This window comes from Schistocerca cancellata, chromosome 3 (assembly GCF_023864275.1).
Source record: "Schistocerca cancellata isolate TAMUIC-IGC-003103 chromosome 3, iqSchCanc2.1, whole genome shotgun sequence".
NCBI classification, from domain to species: Eukaryota; Metazoa; Arthropoda; class Insecta; order Orthoptera; family Acrididae; genus Schistocerca; species Schistocerca cancellata.
The window spans coordinates 702,019,833-702,039,517 of record NC_064628.1 but is presented as its reverse complement, the minus strand read 5'-3'; the positions used below and the strand labels follow the sequence as shown (position 1 = coordinate 702,039,517).

Genomic DNA, 19,685 nt, shown 5'->3' with positions numbered 1-19,685 from the left:
CTTGGGAGAGCCAGTCCTGACAAAACTCTACCATCTGGTGAGCAAGATGTATGAGACAGGCGTAGTACCCTCAGACTTCAAGAAGAATATAATAATTCCAATTCCAAAGAAAGCAGGTGTTGACAGATGTGAAAATTATCAGTTTAATAAGTCACAGCTGCAAAATACTAATGCGAATTCTTTACAGACGAATGGAAAGACTGGGGAAGATCAGTTTGGATTCCGTAGAAATGTTTGAAGATGAGAGGCAATACTGACCCAACGACTTATCTTAGAAGAAAGAGTCAGGAAAGGCAAACCTACGTTTCTAGCATTTGTAGACTTAGAGAAAGCTTTTGACAATACAGAGAGCGAAAAGCTATTTACAATTTGTACAGAAACCAAATGGCACTTATAAGAGCCGAGGGGGCACGAAAGGGAAGCAGTGGTTGGGAAGGGAGTGTGACAGGGTTGTAGCTTCTCGCCGACGTTATTTAATCTGTATATTGTGCAAGCAGTAAAGGAAATAAGAGAAAAATTTGGAGTATGAATTAAAATCCATGGGGCAGAAATAAAAACTTTGAGGTTTGCCGATGACATTGCAATCCTATCAGAGACAGCAAAGGACTTGGAAGGGCAGTTGAAAGGAATGGACAGGTCTTGAAAGGAGGATATAAGATGAACATCAACAAAAGCAAAACTAGGGTAATGGAACGTAGTCGAATTAAATCAGGTGATGCTGAGGGAATTAGGTTCGGAAATGAGACACTTAAAGTAGTAGACGACTTTTGCTATTTGGGAAGCAAAATAACCGTTGATGGTAGAAGTAGAGAGGATATAAAATGTAGACTGGCAGTGGCAAGGAAAGCGTTTCTTAAGAAGAGAAATTTGTTAACATCGAGTATACATTTAAGTGTCAGGAAGTCGTTTCTGAAAGTATTTGTATGGAGTGTAGCCATGTATGGAAGTGAAACATGGACGACAAATAGTTTGGACAAGAAGAGAATAGAAGCTTTCTAAATGTGGTGCTACAGAAGAATGCCGAAGATTCGATGGGTAGATCATATAACTAATGAGGAGGTATTGAATAGAATTGGGGAGAAGAGGAGTTTGTGTCACAACTTGACAAGAAGAAGGGACCGGTTGGTAGGACATGTTCTGAGGCACCAGGGGATCACAAATTTAGCATTGTGGGGGGTAAAAATCGTAGAGGGAGACCAAGAGATGAATACACTAAACAGATTCAGAAGGATGTAGGTTGCGGTAAGTACTGGGAGATGAAGAAGCTTGCAGAGGATAGAGTAGCATGGAGAGCTGCACCAAACCAGTCTCAGGACTGAAGACTACAACAACAAACATGGCAACATTGACGGAGTCATATTCTTTCCTGAAGTCTAGTTGTGTCAATATGAGAGGTGGCATGAGCCCCCTCCCATATTTCTATCTTACTCTGAGTAATTCGATTTTCCTCTCTAATTGCATGTGGTGAAAAGTTGCTATTCCTTCACATGCGTACTTCCCACGCAGCGTCTCTCGTCACCTGGGTGGTCCGGTGACAGGGGAGTTCTGCTAAGCTTGAAAGGGTTACGCGGACGGGTGTGAGGGAGTCGAGTGGATGCTTTCCAGACGCCGACATTGTCATAAGAGCGAGAGCGACAGACCCGGAGGGGCCAGAAGGGGCGGCTGGGCTAGAGATTCGGTTACTTCGCAGAAACTTAGTGAAAACCGTTTCTGGCGGGCTGCCACCGAGGTCTGGGAATGACTTGTGTTCCCAGGCAGTCTTGGCGGGCAAATTCCCGCGTTTTCTGCAAAATCATAACTGTGATTGGCTTGCTCAGGGAATAGCTCCGTGACGTAGCAAAATCGGCGCAGAAATTGGCGCCAAGTATCTCCATTGGTGGAATAGAATTGCGTCGGCAATAGAGGGGAATTTTCCGCCGTTTTTCGAGTTGCTGATTGAAACGTTTAACCACGACTACTGTCGTGGGGGCGGGTATGTTCTGTGTTCGGCTTGTACGGGTGCTCTTGAAGAGAGTCGGCTCTCGCCTTTCGGTCGGGGTAGGTTACAAGACTGAGCTCTCGCTGCTCTGGACAGTCTGCCTTCCGTTGGCTGTCTAATATGCTTTTATTTAATTGTAACTGTTTGACGAAGTTGCTGAAGTTTCGACTTCAACGTAACTTTCCGAGTACAGTTGGCAATTGAGCGTTCTGTGTACAAGCGGCCTATGTTGTCCGTCTTGAGCATTTTTGGCTAAAGTTGACTGTATCGGAGTTACTGTGTGACTTAGCTTGTTAAAATCAATCACTGTACTGTCAGTGATTGTGTGGCGAGCCTTCTTCGTCTCCCTCAGAGGCGCATTTGTATTGCTAGGAAGTCTTTAGTCTGGAACAACCAGACCAGGATAATTTGTTTCGGCCTATACTCACGACATTATCATCACCACGACGGGGCGTCGAAGCAACCAGCCATCGCCTCCGGTACGCCAGATCGTGTTCTTGCAGTTAAGAAGACAGCTTGGTAATGTATGTCCGCAGCACCGGCAAATTAGGGATTTTGCTAGGTGATAATCAGAGCACAGCAGAGCGCGCCTGTTCGTCTTTTCTAACTTTGTTCTGTCTTGGGTGTTCATTGTCTAAGTCTCACTACTGTAGCAGCAATTAATGTTGGGTTGGCTGTGAGTTTCTCTTAAGATTTGAGTTGCAAGGAACTGGCTCCACATACCACATCGTCATAAATGTCAGATCTAGTTTATGGACAACTTCACTTTCACAGCATTTGAGTATCCAATTTGAGCCAATTTGATGTATTGTAAATGTTTCATGTGTTTTGTTTACTATTTTGAGTTTAGTCATAATAAATCATATTGTTATTTTGGACAGAACTTTCATTCTGTTAATCGGTAGAGCAACCCTTTCATTTCTCACTACGTTAATGAAACTTTCCCTTATTTAACTAGTTTCTATCAAATTAAATTATTGCAGGTGCCAAACTCTTGTCTAGTCCACTTGCAGGGCCGATTACAGTCAGTTCGCGTTTCTTCTTAATCCATGTGCAACAGCAAAAGTCAGAGTTAGAATAGGGGGGGGCTGAGAGCATCATTTACATATGACGATTCTAGAAGAATTTAATGTTAAATACACTGCTAGCCCCGGTACCTCGCAAATACAGCGCCCTCGCGATTGTCAAAGGCATACTGTACGTCATTAGTTACGTTAATTAATTCAGTGTTAGTGCCATGAAGTTTACCAAAGTCAGACATATTTGTCATGCAAGTTCAAAATGCGAAAGTATTCAGTAATTTGGTCGTGCATAATGTATTCCCTTTATTACAGCGGGTAAGATGTTCATTTCATATTTGCCTATCGCTTCAGAAAATATTCTAATTGTTGCTTTTATTGTTGTGTTTATTGCGCTTTAGCTCTAAAGTGTCGCAGTTAATTATGGAGTCTACGGATTCTTGCGGGCGATAGTTCTTTGCTGCACGGCCATGACTGATGCTGAGAAATATTCATTCAGTTCGTCAGCTGAGACCTGAGAAATAGTCCTGATACTCACTCTCCGACGCCAAAGCTACGAGAGATTCTTCCATAGAATCGCGCGTGGCGTATGGACAATCGTGCCTGATTTTGGAACTGCAAACGCTGCGTTTCGCAGCTTTCTGTATTCTCTGTACCGTTCTGGTTTCGAATTTGCTTGATACTTCCGTGAGCTGCATTCCTGTTGTTCATCAGTTCATGTAAATCAATTGTCAACCAAGGAGCAGGAGTTTTTCTTACCCGTATTGTAGCCGGATATCAGGTATAGGGGCATGTTTGTCGTAGAGCAGTCTCATTTCGTGAATCTTGCCTTCAAATGTGAGTGCTCTGATTCTTTGAAGTCACAGGGTTTCTGAGTAGCCAAATGTTACAGCGTCACAATCTATGTTTTTAGCGTTCCTACAGGTTATGTGACGCGATCTGCGCTTTGAGCGCTGTCAGCCTTTTTTGTTGTGATTACATCTATATGAATGAGACTGTGGGCCGTGCGATGTGTGATGCGAGGGGTTGTAAGGCGCTTACAGAACCATTCAGAAATTTTCCCTTCTCTCAATACTCGAATGGAAATGGACAGAAAATCGCTAAGTACCTCCGCGCCACACTGTAGGGTGCGTTGCGGAGTATAGATCTAGGTTCAAAATGGTTCAAATGGTTCTGAGCACTATGGGACTTAACATCTTAGGTCATCAGTCCCCTAGAACTTAGAACTACTTAAACCTAACTAACCTAAGGACATCACACACATCCATGCCCGAGGCAGGATTCGAACCTGCGACCATAGCAGTCGCACGGTTCCGGACTGAGCGCCTAGAACCGCGAGACCACCGCGGCCGGCATAGATCTAGGTACAAACTTGTCTCACCCTTCTTTCTGCAGTGCTGTTACCCATATTAGAATCAGGGTAAACACACTCATGAGCATGAGAATCGCAGCTGCTGTGTTACAGAGACAGTGCACCTGTTGGCACGGCGGATGGGATGGTTCGGTGTATAGGATTTCAATTTGCCACAGTTCTTACATCTACGTGTAGTTCACACTGGCGTGGAATGTCGTTCAGTCTTTTGCCTCTCACGATGTCCTTTTCAGTTTGAACTCTTAACATCACAGTAGTTTTTAACATTATATTCTACTTGGTGCCCTCACATCACCACGTGGACACTTGTAAGAAAACCGGATTTTTCTAAACAAACAAACTGAATCTGGACTGTGGCCACAAATTAAGTGTATCATACTCCTGAAAGGTGTCAGATGCTGCCTGTCCATGACATTTGATTCACTCATCTTCCTGTCTATGCTTTGATCCATATATTCTCCCAATCGTTTTCGACCCATTCCTGTAACTTATCCTTACTTCCGACCTTTACTTTCACTCTGCATTTGCTGCAAATAGCTAGTAGACTTCTCCACGCTGCATGATTGGCGAATTAATTGAATGCAACAGAAAAATCGCAGAAGTAATTCCAGTGACGTAGTCCTGCAAGCTACCACGAGACTGAGGACTATTCTCCACTGCATTCTCCACAAGGTTCTATCTGGTCATATCTGCTGGAGCTTATGCTCCCAAGTGCGGCGACAAACAGAACTATGGCTTCATTGTATAGATGCAATACATTGTCTGGAAGCTTAAAGTTCACAAAGGCTCTTGTGGCGGCCATAGTCACAATTTTTGAAGACGACAGAAATGGGTTCTTCAAGTAAAATTGTTCATGTAGTAATACGATTCTTTCAAATGGTTCCAAAGCTAATTACTCACGTGTACCCCAGCACAGGCAAGGAGGGCATTGCTCGCCAAAAGAAAACTCTACTAGTAGTCTATCGACACAAGTCCTTAATTTGAGGAAAAAGTTCGTGAGTTTGTACGTTGGAGCACAAAACTGTATGGAAATGAATCATGGAGCAGAAAAGAATCGAAACCGAAAACTGAGTACACTGATGATGAGAAAAGTGGATGTCCTCCATAGGATCGCGAGGGAAAGAATATACGAAAAACACATAATATGTGTAAAACACTAAATAAAAGAAGGGCCAGGACGATACGACCTTTGCTAAGATACCAGAATAACTTCCACAGCAGCAGGGAGGACAGTACAGGATAAAAATTGTAGGGGAAGAAATAATCTGGACCTTGGATGAAAGTGCTGCTCTGTGAAGAGATTGGCACAGGAAAGCAAATTGTGTCAACACAGTCAAGAGAGTGATAATTCAACAAAACAAAGAACAAAACCGAATCCCAACATACGTGGATACATTACATCCAAATTATGAAGACGGAACACGATGGCTTTCGCTAGAGAAGCAAAAGAGAACCTGGCCACTTTGGAGGGCCTGGAAATACATCGGAGGACCCTTGGTTGCGAGCAACGACCACGCCCTGCCCATCGTATAATGGCGACAGTGAAACGGCCCCGTCTCTGCGGGCAGTGTTACAAAATGATTTAAAGTGCTGTTTCCGCCCGTGATGAGCCCAGGTACAAAGGGTCACATATCAGCTGCTACAGCGTCAGCCCACTGCCGCTCTTTCTGCCGCTTACTTCGAATAATGGAAGCCACGTGGGGGGTAGACTGCAAGGGCGTAGGTCTGTTCAAGTTGTTTATCGTTACTGCTGTAGGAATAAAAGCTGCCTATATTAAACTGCCAGTGATAAAGCCACACAGCGCATCTACAACGAAGCAGAAGGTATCCTCCATTGAAACGACGGCAACTGAGCCGACACACAGATGCGAGTTAAGGCCGGTTTGCTTGTAAGTACGAGCAGCTCTGACAAAAATAGGCGATAACTCGGCACGAGCTCAAAATAAACGATTATATACATTTAACAATTAGAACTAAAGTTCGCACCTGGTGCTAGTACAATATTGTATCTGAAAAAATTGTTCTTTGAGGGTGGGCCGCGCGGGATTAGCCGAGCGGTTTAAAGCGCTGCAACCATGGACTGTGCGGCTGGTCCCGGCGGAGGTTCGAGTCCTCCCTGGGGCATGGGTGTGTGTGTTTGTCCTTAGGATAATTTAGGTTAAGTAGTGTGTAAGCTTAGGGACTGATGACCTTAGCGTCCCATAAGATTTCACATACATTTGAACTTTTTTTTTTAGGGTGGAGTACCTGTAGGGGCGGGGTTGGGAGTTGGTACTACATTTTCACCTATACTCTGAAAGGCAGTGAAGTACATGGTAGATGATACTTCTCACCGTGCCACAAATTAAGTTTTCTTTTCGTTCCTTTTGCATATGGGGCACAGAAGGGTGACTGTTTAATAAGTGCGCGCTGTAATTAGTCAAAAATTTTGCTCGGGGGCCCTGCGGACCGATATTTACGGGGTTGCAATACTCTTAGCTTCGCCGCTTGACAATGCTTCTTCAAACAATGTAGGTAGGCTTTCGTGTGACTGTTGCAATGAAATGATCGTACGGCACTGAGGACCCAGATTCCCCCACCTGGGGAAGTTCGGCCGCCAAGCTGCAAGTCCATTCAGTTGAAGCCACACTGGGGGACTTGCGTGTCGATGATGATGAATTGCTGATGAGGACAACACGATAACCAGTCCCCGAACGGAGAATATCTCCGACCCTGCTGGGAATCAAACCCAGGCCCGCTGCATGCCAGCCAGAAGCGCTATCACTCAGCTAATGAGGTCGACTGCGTGATAGTGGACCTTCATCTTCAAGCGTCTGCCAGTTCACGTTCGCAGCATATTTGTGACGCTTTCTTACGGGTAGGGCCATGCACTGTTAATCAAAATGTGATTCTCAGCAGGTAGGACTGATAGGAGGGATACAGAAGAACCAATGAAGAGCGGCTCGTTTCGTCAGAGCATCGTTTAGTCGGTGCGAGAGCGTTACCGAGATTCTCAGCAAACTCCATTTGTAGACGTTACAAGAGAGGCGTTGTTCGTCACGGACAGGTTTACTAATGACATTCTGAGAGAGCACTTTCCGGGAAGAGTCTGATAACATATTACTTCCTGTCACATACATCTCGAGTAATGACCACAACGAAAAAATTCGAGAAATTAGAGCCAATACAGAGGCTTAATGACAGTCGTTCTTCCAATGCACCATTCAACAGGATAGGGGGGGATCAGTTAGTGGTACCAAAAGTACCGCCCGCCATACTCCATGACGTGGCTTGCGGAATATGATGTCGATGTAGATGTGTGACCATTCATACTGACCTTCATTGGATGCGTTCAGTATACTGTGTTAGTTGTAACTGGTATGGATCCCACATGTTTGAGCAATATTCTAGGATGCGTCGCAAACTAGTTTGTAAGCAATCTCTATTTTATACTACCTGCATTTTTCCCAGTTCCATCCAGGTATTTGTAAGAGTTGACCAATTTCGACTGTGACTCATTCATATTCTGGTCATACGAAAACACATGTTTTGGTTTTGTGAAGTTTATAATTTTACATTTCTGATCGTTTAAAACACGTTGCCAATCTTCGCAGAAGTTTGACGCCTTATCAGTTTATGATTGACTGTTTGGGCAGCTTTTTCTAGACAGTAGGTCACTATAGATATATGCATCGTCTGCGAAAAGTGTGGAGTTACTACTAATATTGTCAGTTAGGCCGTTACAGTTCAATATGAACAGGAAGGGTCCCAACGCGGCAACCCTGAAGTTACTTCTACATCTGTCGATGACTCTCCATCAAAGGCAAAGTGCTGAGTCCTTCTTACTAAAAATTCTCAATCTGGTCACCTATTTCGCAATCCAGATAGAGTTCCATGCTCGAGACCAGGTTAGGGATGGGAAAAACCGACCAGATTAAACCGATATCGGCGTTTTGGTTCTGAATATCCAGTATCGTCTGGTATTTGTTTGGTCCCATTTATAACAGATGTTTTTATTTTTTACTAATAACCGAGTAAGAAACTGAAATATACATTAGCCACAACAGCAGTGCTAAAATTTTTCGTTTTTAAATAAGCCTTTTTTAAAAGAAGTCATTTTTACTTGTAAAATGTGCATTGGTTTGAAATATTGCTTTATTATGGGAAACGGGAAAAGCGATCAGTGCTATTTTAATGACAATGCCGACATAAATGAGCAACAAACATATGGCATGAGAATTAGCACGGTGATGCTGAGACAATAATGAGCCTGTTGCCGTGTGTCGCGGGTTTAAGGTACGCTTGTACGTGCAGTTGCCAAGACCTGCCCCAACCTGATCTATAAGGTAGTTTTTTTCGCTGTCGTCGGCGGCCACCCATTGTGTTGCAGATTGGCACCAACACTAGTGTGGAAGTGGCGTAGCAGTGAAGTTCAATGCTTCATTTGCTTTAAAAGAGCAACGATATGTCTGCCATTTCTATGAAATAATAACAGAGGGAGGAAATTATACAAACAGTAATAAATTAAAACCTTACCAATTCAATCATGGTACACAATAATAATAGAAAGTAGCTAATCTGCTCCCTGTGTCTATATAATATGCCTTTATCCACTTGCAGCCCTTATAAACGAACAAATTAACATGAAAAGCAGAGTTCTCCAACCTCAGTTTTTATCGTTTTACAATGACTATTCGTTATTTCCAAATAATAGTTTGATTCCCGACTACATGATAGTTGAGCAGAGTTTCAAAAATTTAGAAGCAGTAGGCGGATACTGCAGATTTTTTTGTACTATTCAACCGCTTATCACTTTTCTAAAAAAGCAGCAAACGCTGGAGGGGCTAAGTTTTCTTTTATTTGACTATTTAATATTTTGACTCTATATATATCTTGGGAATTGAGACAATCAAACTGTTACAGTTTTATTCGATTTTTACGCTTATTACAGGAAACAATAGGAACAAAAAAAACTAAAATCGGTTATTTCAGAAATTGCTTATTTTGAGTGGTTTTAACGGTCACGTTAAAGTGGCGTACAAAAAAAATGTAATCGAAAACAGTTGTTTCGGCGATAACCGCCTTCCCTAGATCCAGGTCCAAGAGGTGTTGATGTTGTGGCAGAATATGAGGGGCGGTCGAAAAGTTTCTAGCCCGAGATAATTACCGTAATGTCTCATACAAATAGCACCACCTACTTTTATGGTGACCGTTCCAGCTTCGTTAGCTTCGCCGCTAGGATACGTTGTATACAATAGTGTAAGCAAAATGGCGAATATCGAGAGAGAGCAAGAACTGTGCTGTGATTGAATATCATCATTTGAAGGGAATGACGCCCAAGGAAATTGCGGAGGACATGCGGAATACACTTAAGGACAGTGCTCCGTCTTATGCAACAGTGAAAAACTGGGTGTCCGACTTCAAACGTGGAAGAAAGAGTGTGGAAGATGCGTCAAGGAGGGGAAAGCGTGTCACCGTTGCCACTGATGAAACAGTGCCTGCAATACGATTTTGCAAGATCGTCGAACAACGTTGCAGCACATTGAAACCACATCTGGTATCTCTCATGGACGTGCTCATGACATTTCATCTCGGTGGGTCCCGAAAGAGCTGAATGTAGATCAGAAATGGAAGGATGTGTAGTGTTGTGAAGGAATCGGCCGCCAATTTTAAGCGGATGAAGACGGCTTTCTTTCAAGGTACGTAACAATGGACGAAACGTGGGTTCACCAATTTGATCCCTACCCCAAAAAAAAATCCGGGTGCAAAAATCAGTCGGTAAGATGATGGCATCGGTCTTCTGAGATGGAGAAGGGGTAATTGTGGTGGATTACTTGCAAAAGGGCGTAACTGTCAATGCATCATACTATTGCACCCTCCTGCGTCGTTTGTAGAAGAGATAAAGATAAAAAGGCGCGGAAAATTGGCGCGCTGAGTTCTTTTGCACCAGGACAAAGCACCGGCGTACAAAGCCCTTGCAACACTGCAAACTCTGCATTAACTGCGGGTTCGAATTCTTACGTCATCCGCCATATCCTCCAGATTCGGCTTCAGACTTTTTTCTTTTCGCAGACCTAAAAAATTACCTCAAAGGACTACGATTTGACAATGACGATGCAGTTATTGATGCTGTGAACGCTTGGTTGTACTCGAAATCGAATACCTTGTATTTGAATGGTATGCAGTAGTTACCTGAGCGTGCACAAAGTGTATTACTGTACACAGGTTTTATATTGAAATGTAAATTGGTATTATGAAATTTCCTCATTCTTTATTTGTTAGGCTAGAAAAACTTTTCGACTCGCCTCCCCTCCTAAGAAGGCAGTTGCGATCTGTTACGATTTCCTTCCGCATTCAATTTGTAATTGTTAGACGTACCACTTGTGCAGTAAGGTGTTTGTACGCACACCAGACGCTAATAAAAGTTAAAGTAATTCTGGCTGGGGCAATGGATGTTCGCCACTAGTCAGCTAGGCACCAGCCTGGAGCAGCGACAAGAGCAGTGTCTGCAGAAAGCAAAACACAGCAAAGCGCGCGGGGCGTCCGGGAAGGGCGGCCGCGGCTGCGGCAATTCCAGCCCTGTGTGCGCTCACCGTGTCGCGGCCCCATATGGCGCCGGAAAAAACACCGCGGGAGGCAAACCGAGAACGCTGTGCAACTGCGCCACGCACCAAACACACACATCTCTCACAGACCACATCTTGACAAAATTTCACAGTCCATTCTGTCCTTCTGCTTGCTTCAGTATGCTCCCGACACTTTCAAAGGCGAGATACCGTCTACCTCCAGACCAATGGAGACTGTGGAAACATGGTGGTCCATGACACGTCCACAGCCGTGGAGGCCGATGGCGCTGACGTACGACTGCTAGTAACCCGAGTCTAATATAGCAGTTCAAAGATGTAAAAGAAATATAAGCCAAATGCGAGTAGGATTCGCGCACTGAAGGCTCCGCACACACTGAACTATATACGTATACACAGGAGATAGGCAAAATAACGTGAACACCTGTACTTACTTGAGAATGGTTTATTAATAAGGGGTTGGACCCTCATTTGCCCGTAGTGCAGCTGCGATCCTTCTTGGAATACTGACATGTAATGATTGTATAGTCTCCAGTGGAATGTTATGCCGATCGTCGACCAGATCCTCGTTTAACTCCTGTAGTGACGAAGGAGACGGAAATATGCTCCGGAGTCTGAACTCCAATACCTCCCACAAGGGTTCTATAATGTTCAAGTTTGTGGACTGTGCTGGCCAGGGAAGACGCTGCAGTTCAGTTGCTTGCATACCACGACTGCACTGTCCTGGCTGTGTGAATGGGTGAATTATCGTCCTGAAATATGGCATCATTGTTGGGGAACGACATTTGAAACATGGAGTGCTCCTCATCACCTAATCGTTCGCCGCAAACGGCCTTTGAGAGTAATAATGGGACCAGCAGAATACCATGATATGGCTGCCCACACCATCACACTTCCACCTCCATGCTTAACCTTTGGAATTATGCTGTAGGCCCGATGTTGGAAATAACGAAAACGTTGAATCGTCGGACCAAATGACGTGTTTCCACTGATCCGCTGTCCAGGATTTATGCTCCCGACACCATGTTTTACGCTTCCTTGCTTTGATTGTCGTCACTAATGCTTTCGGTACAGCAGCTCGTCCATGAATATTCGCTTTATGGAGTTTTCGGCGTACAGTGTCGATAGATGCGGGGTCTCGAAGATGGCTATTGAGCTCTGCAGTCACTTTAGACGCCGTAGTTTTGTGATATTTTGACACAATTCGTGTTAGCGTACGACGACCTCTGTATTTAGTACTGATTTGCGCCGACTATTACGTTTACACGATGGTGTCTTTCCATGTTTTGTGTAGGCTGCCACGACTGTTGAAAGAGTTGCTGTTGAAACATTCGATGAGATTTCTGTCTTGATTACTAGTGCTCCAGCTAATCGGGCCCCCACAAAAATGGCTCTGAGCACTATGAGACTTAACTTCTGAGGTAATCAGTCACCTAGAACTTACAACTACTTAAACCTAACTAACCTAAGGACATCACACACATCCATGCGCGAGGCAGAATTCGAACCTGCGACCGTAGCGGTCGCGCGGTTCCAGACTGTAGCGCCTAGAACCGCTCGGCCACTCTGGCCGGCTGCACTGAGATGGATAGATCTTAGAGGTCCGTCGGAGTGGCACCACGTTCTCTGTATTAAAGTTTATTAGATTTCTCTTTGTGGCGACATGTAAAGGTATCTGTGTATACAGTGAAGATCAGAGGCTTTAGACACCTCACCTCAAGAAATGCACTTTTGGTATCCACTTATGCTCTAACTTCGATACATGTCAGGTTAAAGTCCATGAGGAATATGATAAGCAGATAATGACAATATTGCAACATCCTGCACAACATATCGAACATATTATGAAATCTTTATGTGTCATCGCCATTTTCACGTTCTGTACAAAATGTAACACAAGTCGAGAATGAATAAAGCTATGTTCAAACTAAATACACCATTGTTTTTGTCGTGTAATTCTCTACCTGTTTGATATGTCAGACGACGACCCCCGACCCCTTTCGATTTGAAAATTATGTGTCGCAATCTAGATGGCGGCTTCCAAAATGGCCGCCATATTGATAATATGGTTTCGCTCTCTCATATCTCATACTACTTAACTTACACTTTCTGCTTGTGGTCGTGTTTTGTTCAGCACCTATGGAGCACACTCTATATCCCAGTACGAATGCAAGAAACTTCTGTTATCACACTCACCCAATCCAAGTACAGTACCGCACACAATTTCAGAAACAAGCACCGGTGACATTGATGGGTGAAAGTCGCTGAGTAAAGCCTTGTGAACCCTTACGAAGTGATGCAACACGTAATTGTAATTTAGCGGTAAGTTTGAGGAAACTGCTTAGTCCGGTAATGTGATAGAAGGGACTAAAGGGGTTAGGGTTAGTTACTTCAGTTGACTGTATGGTGCTGCACTGGTTGTCTGGAAACGCCTGTCGTTACCAATGACAGTGGGTTGGCCCAGCCTTGCCGTATTTTAGTTTTAGGAAAGGTACGTTAGTAGCAGGATTACACCATGGGTAGACTTCAGTTTGTATCTAGCTTTGCGTCTTCGTCAGTATAAGAATCGCTTTGCACGATTTATAGAGGGTGTCCCAAACACTTAGGGTCAAAATTATACGCCAATTATAAGCCAACAGAAAATAATAATGGATATAGTAACATCGTCTGTATCCAATGAAGTACAAAAAATACTATAGGCAGGCTACAGTAGACTGCATATTACGCTACGCACAATAATTGCATTTGTACGTTTGACGTCCAGATCAATCTTCACAGAGCCGGTACGTTCACGTATGAGCAATGGCCACTTTAGAGAAGATGTTCAAAGCCACCACCTTGCATTTGCAAACACTTCGTCCCTCGCTGGATCATACTTTGTTGGACCCTATGCAACACACCTGTATCCACCACTGCCGAAGCGGCAAGCACGCGAGCTATTAGATAGTGTACAAACATGGGTGGAGTACTATAAACATGTCCCATAAATATGTTCCTTTAAGTGTTCAAACAAATAAAAATCTAGTGGACTAAGATCCGTCGAACCTGGATGCTAGAACATTGCACCTCCAAGACTAACCTACTTCCCCGGAAACTCTTCATTTAAATAGTTATGCACATTCATTCCAAAGTATGACGGTGCATAGTCGTGCTGGCGTCGAACAAGTGGAACGTTTTTTAATGCGTCAGGCAAAGAATTACAAAGAAACGTACGATAGGTAAGGGCCCAAAAGCACTTCTTCCACGATATCAGCCCACAGGTTTATGCCAAAGCATGCCTAAAGTCACATTCATGGGTGACATACGGATTGTATTCCGACTCAATGTGGAGGTTGAAAATGGCTAGCTGGATTCGTCAGGCCGTATCATGTTATTTATAAAATGTTCGTTCTTTTCCACGCGGTGAAAAAGCCATTCACAAAACTGTACCCATCGAATGCGGTCTTCTGTCCGTTGGCATTGAGTTACCGTGTAATGATATGGATGCAGTTCTTCATCGTGTAACATTTCAATAATCAGTCTTTGAGATATCTGGAACTACCTTGCAACATCATGGGTACTTCGCCGAGGTGACTGGTGAACGGTTGAAGAATCGCTTCCTCTGTTTGTGGAGTTCGTCTAGTCTCTGGACGACGTCTGTTCATTACTTTTGGACGAAGATTACCGGTTTCCCAGAGGCGTTGCTCCAGGCGACGAAAAACATTCTCATTGGGATGGCGGCTTTGAGGGTACCGTGCAGCTTGGGTTATCGGATGCACCCGGCACAAAAGCATATCGATGTGTTCATTGTTTATGTACTCCACCGGGAAGCCAACCTATACGAATTTGACAGGACCAGTTGTGGCTTTGCGCTGTCCTCTGTCACGTGATAGGGTGTTGCTTATAGGCGACGAGAACTACGGAACAGACATCTAAAAAATAAAAAACCTGAAAAGATTCAAACCATAGCTCTATGGTGGGCGTGCGTTGGATTTCCTAAGTCTACTCAGCGAGCTACGACGGCTGATACGGTAGTGCAGCGTGAACACGAACCTCTGTACATTCCGATACGCCACACGATTGGATGAGTATTCCCAGCTCCTCGTTTTCATACATGTGTTTTCAAAATGTACCCTGTCTGATTTTGCTACATAAACTTTTGTCGTGAAACTGGTTGAGGAATCTCATGCTGTGTTCCATGTGCGGCATTTTTTCCTTAACCCTGTATACATAGACTGGTTTAGAGTATTCAAAGATCAGGAAATAACTGTCAAAAATACAGTTTTTACTAACATTAAACATCTCATACCTTATAGCAAACAAAATAAACTAAAGGAAATTTTTCGCTTTTCACTGCACTGAGCCGGAAAATTCATAGGCAGAAATGAAGTCTGTGCTTGATATCATTTGGCCGCATTGCTTGCACATGTTGCTCATGATATGGGTGTAGTTGTTGCTCCAACGATATCCTCCAAATTTCCTATCGACGGCAGCAATTTTTTTCAATTTAGGATCCGAAACATTTCTCCATTAATTCGTTCAAATTTCAGGGTGCTGTTTCCTCCTGCACCAAACATTAAAGGCGTGTTTTCAGGTTCCTGTAACGAGTAATTGTCCTCTTGTTCTGTATGCAGCAGTATTATGAAACATGTTTTATGCTTACACATTATGACGTTTTTGGAGACCGTGAATCACCTCTATAAAAATGAGCACGGATTCCACGAACAGAGATATTGCGAAAATCAGCTCACTCTCTTCGTCCACGAGATCCAGAGCGCCGTAGACAAAGGCGCATAAGTTCACGCCGCGTTCGCTGACTTCCGCAAGGCGTTCGATACAGTCGTTCAGTGAACACAATACAAACTTACCGAGTATCGGAACAGATTTGTTACCGGATTCAAAAATTCTTTGCAGGAAGAACTCAACACACCATTCTTCGCGGAACAAAATCGACAGATGTATCACATACGAAACTCAGCTGATTTTATCAATCGACTGGGGGCTCTTCGTCTTAGCAGTGTAGACCTTCTAAAAGTTTTGATGTGGTCTCACTTTTTACAAAAGTCCCTCTTGCAGATTCTTTGACACTGATGGGTAACATGTTTCCTGTTGATATCACTGCTTTGTTCAGGCACGCTCTTTCCTCAACTTATTTTATGTTTAATCAAGAATATTTTGAACAGACTGACGGTGTCGCCATGGGTAGTCCCCTGTCTCCTTTGGTGGCCAACCTTTTTATGGAGGATTTTGAAGAGAGAGCGCTTGAATCAGCTGCCCTGAAGCCAACAGTTTTTTGGCGGTATGTGGATGACATTTTCATAGTGTGGCCTCATGGAGAAGATAAATTAATGGAGTTTCTACATCACCTCAACTCCATTCATAGTAACATCCTGTTCACCATGGAAATAGAGAAAGAGGTTGTTTGCCTTTCTTGGATGCCCTGGTTCGAAGGAAGAAAGATGGTTCTCTAGGGCATTCAGTTTACCGGAAACCCACTCATACTGATTTGTATCTGCAAGCATCGAGTTGTCATCACCCATCACAAACCATGAGTTTGCTTAAAACACTTGTTCATAGAGCTCATACTGTCTCAGATCTAGACAGCTTACCTCAAGAACTCGCCCATCTAAAGACAGTATTCAGCGAAAATGGGTATTCCATCCGGCAGATTAACAGGGCACTAACAGTTAAAACTAAGAAGCAGGAAGTGAATAAAGAGGAGAACATGCCGGAACAATCTTTAGCTTTTCTTCCTTTCGTTGGCAACACTTCGTTTAAAATAGCAAGAATCCTCCGAAAATTTCAGGTAAAAGTAGTTTTCCGCCCACCATCGAAGATTGCGGACCTTGTGGGATCAGTTCAGGACAATCTGTTACTACGAAAGGCCGGAATTTACAAGATACCGTCCCAATGTGGTATGGCTTACATAGGTCAAACCACACGCACCGTGAAAGAACGCTACACTGAACATCAACTTTACACCCGCCTTTTGCAGCCAAGCAAGTCCGCTATTGCTGAACATTGTATTTCTACTGGACATTCAATGGAGTATGAGAAAACAATGATTTTGTCCACAGCAACGTCTTTCTGGGACTCCATTATTAAAGCATGGGTAGAAATACGACTGGCGGAAAATCTGTTAAACCGTGACAGTGGCTACCAGCTGGACAGTGCATGGAATCCCATCATCTCCACGATTTGCTCAAATCGAAGACGACAGAGTGCGTCAGTTCCGCTATTCCACCAACGAGGGCGCTGCGGGCGGGCAGTGTGGTTCAGAATAGTTACAGTGCGCTAGCTATATATTGCGGAACGGAGGACGTTTTCGCCAGTCTGCGACGGCTCACCTGAAGATGACTGGCAGGTGCCCAGTTGAAATATCGTGCGAAGTATTGAACGACGACCGGCTGCAAGCCCGAAAATTGTTTGAACAGATGTATCACTAGTTTCCGGAGTACCGCAAAGAAATGTAATAGGCATTTATTGTTTAGAGCGTTTGTAAATGATCTAGCGGATAACGTCGGTAGCTCTAGGAGGGGTATTTGGCTCATTATGAAGGTAGCAACGTGAATAGACTGTAGAAAACTGGAAGAAGACATGCAGAGGATCAGTGATGTGTGCAGTGAATGGGAGTTGACGAATGACGTAAATAGCTGTCATGTATTGCGCTTTGAGAGGCGAGGAAATCCACTACTGTTAGATTACGCTATTGTCGGCAAATCAGCGGGAAAAGTAACTACCATAAAACACCCAGGACAACGGAAAACAGTAACTATCGTAAAATACCCAGGAGTAACAATCGAGAACGACCCGAAGTGAAACGACTGCATAAAACTGAAGATAAGAAAGGAGATGACAGGTTGAGATTCAGTGAAAGAATGTTAAGGGAATGCATTTACCTACCAAAGAAGTGCGTTCCAAACACTTGATCAACCGATTGTCGAGTGTTGCTATCAGTGTAGGACTCTTCCCAGATTGGGTTGACAGAAGAAATACAGAAGATCCAAAGAAAAGCAGCGCGTTTTGTCATCGGTTCGTGTAGCACTACGAGACTGAAATAGAAGGGAGAACCGATAGAGGTACTCAGGGTACTCTCCGCCATACTTGCGGAGTATGGATGTAGATGTAGATGTAGATGTAGACGTAGGCTACTTGCGCGAGGGTGTTATGGAGATGCTAAAGAAAACACAGTTTCAGACGCTACAAGAGGGGCTGTGTGCATCACGGAGAGCTTTACTGTCGAAATTCTTAAATTTCCGAGCGGGTCATTCCGGCCAGAGCCGGGCAAAGTATTACTTCCTGCCACATGCGGCTCACCAAATGAACATATCGCGGAGGTCGGAGAAATTAGAGCTCACAGAGGTTTATCGACAGTCGCTCTTTTCCACGCTCCATTCGCGTTGGAAAAAAGAAAGGGGTGAAGTGATAGTGCTACCTAAAGTACCCTCCAACACATACAGTCAGGTGTCTCGCGGAGTATACACGTAAATGATGAAAATGCAGTTAACTCCACCGGGGATACAACACAGACAGTAATAAATTGCGTCACTAATTTCGATGGTGACAGTGGATTAGCCTCGTTGAACACACCGTTCCCGTCAGATCACCGAAGTTAAGCAACGAACGACGTAACCGCTACTTGAATGGGTGACCATCCGAGGACGTCACACGCTATTGGCGACTTTCCCTTTAGTTTTTCGCCAAAGCGGAGGAGGGGTGGTGGCGTAAAGTTCCTTATCGCCAGACTTTGTGCAGTGTCTTGGATTAAATTCCAATCCTCTCCGCAGTTTGTCATATCGATGGTGATCCATCCGTCGGATGGGGAAGTTAAGCTCGGAGGCGCCCTTGGTGCTATTAGAGAGGAGCAGGCTATATGCCGGCATCGAGTTTCACCGTATTTCTTCTTTCATCGTCATGCAACGCAAATGTGACACCACACTACATACACACCAGTTGCAGTCATATGCACGTATCAGGCAGACTTAAGCAAACAGATCTCACACTTTGCGAAGAAAAGGTGTTAGTGTGTTCAAAACATGGACGAAATCTTTCCAATTAGGCGGCTGAAGCTGCTCCTCGGGGTCTCCAGCTAATCATGTCATACGACTTTACTTCTTTTTTACTCCGATGGCGCAGGAAGTTATTTGTTGTGAACCAAAAGTAGTTTATTCACTCATACCTCTCCGTTTTAATCATCCAAGAGCCCATACCGTCAGATATATTCTTTTCCAGCTTTGGATCCTCTTTCGAAACACTCAGTTTAGAGTCCTGTTATGTATATCTGTATTTATGTGACCATAGCATCGTATCTGAATCGCCAAATAGTTATACAAGCAAAAAAAATTGATTTAATAAACAAACAATTATTGTAAAGTGATTTGTTTAGTTTACCTCTCCCTAGGTGCTATGCTACAGTAGCGTTCATTCATGTTCATACACTCGTCAGTCTGGTTGACAACGGACGCAGAAACGGAGATAAACATGTAACACGCGTTCCCGTCGTCAAAGAGCCCTGCAGATCCGTCACGGGTTCTTACGTCAGCTTAAAACATCTGTCCTCTCACCTAGTGAAACAAATCCAGAATCCTAAGAATGCACGTTCCACAGTTTACGAGACGCAATCCGTCATATTGACTTTTACGTCCGGCCGACTCTGCATGTTTGAGAGACACTTGTGGGCCGGGAAAACGTGACTACGCTACGACGCGCGTGACGGAATCTGAGAGAAGGCGAGAGGTGGCCAGTGTACTCTCGTAGGCCTTGCTTGTTGGCCG

The 19,685-nt window shown here is 44.1% G+C and overlaps 1 protein-coding gene across 1 annotated transcript in view; it reads right to left on the bottom strand.

The window, feature by feature from the left end:
* Positions 1-19,685, bottom strand: part of LOC126175697 (phospholipid phosphatase 1-like) — an 820,416-nt gene that overhangs the window by 401,814 nt on the left and 398,917 nt on the right. The window lies entirely within an intron of this gene.